Source organism: Aegilops tauschii, chromosome 1 (assembly GCF_002575655.3).
Source record: "Aegilops tauschii subsp. strangulata cultivar AL8/78 chromosome 1, Aet v6.0, whole genome shotgun sequence".
NCBI lineage: Eukaryota > Viridiplantae > Streptophyta > Magnoliopsida > Poales > Poaceae > Aegilops > Aegilops tauschii.
The window spans coordinates 308,494,705-308,496,675 of NC_053035.3; positions in this window are offsets into that span (position 1 = coordinate 308,494,705).

Sequence of the window (1,971 nt, forward strand, 5' to 3'; positions counted from 1 at the left end):
CAAGAAAGAACACCCACGTAAATCTTGAAAAATCATCGATGATAACTAGACCAAAGGAGTTTCCACCGAGACTTTTGTAGGCATTGTGACCAAAGAGATTCATATGAAGTAGTTCGAGTGGTCTTCTCGTGGTCATGATGTTCTTCACGGGGTGGCTTCCTCCAACCTGTTTTCCTGCTTGACAAGCACTGCACAATCTATCCTTGTCAAATATAACATCTTTTACTCCAAGGATATGATCACCTTTAATAAGCTTATCAAGATTTCGCATGCCCACATGACCTAATCTTCTATGCCACAACCAACCTTTAGAGGATTTAGCAATTAAGCAAGTTCTAGGTTGAGCCTTTTTAGTGAAATCAACAATGTAAAGATCACCTCTACGTATACCGGTAAAGCCCATATTGTGGTTATCTCTACGAAACACTTGGCAATCTACTTCAGTGAATAGGACATTGAAGCCAAAATCAGCAAGTCTAGATATGAAAAGTAGATTATATCCAAGAGATTCAATGAGCATAACATTTTGTATGGAGCTATCATGTGAGATGGCCACCTTACCAAGGCCAACCACCTTACCCTTTGAGTTATCACCAAAAGTGACATACTTTCGAGGGCCGTCATTTTCAGCAAGCTCAGGAAACATATCCTTATCTTCGGTCATGTGATCGGTACATCCACAATCAAGGACCCATTCCTTTCCTCCAGCCATGTAGCCGCAAAGATTAGCCATAAGACCAAAGTGTCTCATAGATTCATCGAGATCAGAGTCACTATCATCATCCTCATCATAGTATCCATGTTCAACATCGTCTTGTGATGGATAAATTCCTAGAGAGAGTGATTCATTAGATAAATGATCATCACAATATTCATCTTTATGAATTCTAATAGCTTCATAGATGATTTTGCTAATGATTCCAACATCTCCTTTGGCACACATAAGGTTAGTAAGCTCAAATAGACAATCACCAAACTTAGGATCATTGGAATTCATCTTACTCAAGGCAATAGACTTATGAAGAATTTCATCTAAGTTTTGCAAGGAATAGTTTGGAAAACGTTCCTCAAGAAATCTCCATATGGTGTAGGCACAATCAAGAGTAGGCAAGCAACTAATCAAGTTTCTAGGCAAACCTCTAGTAATAAGATTGACGGTTCTAATGTTGGGAATCATGTCAATAGACTCATCAAGGGTAGGATGCAAAGGATCAACATGAGGTGCACAAGGGCTAGTAATGTACTTGTTCAAATGATATTAATTGAAAATCTCAAGCATTTCATGTTTCCACTCATGAAAAAACTCTCCATCAAGTATAGGAACTCTATGTCTAAGACTCCCCAACGTATACTCATCCATCTTCCTCCAATGGTGATTAAACCAAAGCAGCAATGGAGACCAATGCTCTGATACCAATTGAAAGGATCGAGAAGAGGTGTCTAGAGGGGGGTGAATAGACCCTTAGCAAAGAAAAGTAGCAGTTTTTAATTTCTTCAAGTTAAGGTGGAGTATTAGCACAAGTTTAAACATTCACAATACATTTCAAGTAAGCATGGCAAGAGTATATGAGCAGCGGAAAGTAAAGCATGCAAGTTGCAAGAATGTAAAAGGATGTGATTGGAGTGTGCAAACGCAATTGGAGACACGGAGATTTTTGGCGTGGTTCCGATAGGTGGTGCTATCGTACATCCACGTTGATGGAGACTTCAACCCATGAAGGGTAACGGTTGTGCGAGTCCACGGAGGGCTCCACCCACGAAGGGTCCACGAAGAAGCAACCTTGTCTATCCCACCATGGCCATCGCCCACAAAGGACTTGCCTCACTAGGGTAGATCTTCACGAAGTAGGCGATCTCCTTGCCCGTACAAACTCCTTGGTTCAACTCCACAATCTTGACAGAGGCTCCCAAGTGACACCTAACCAATCTAGGAGACACCACTCTCCAAAAGGTAATAGATGGTGTGTTGAT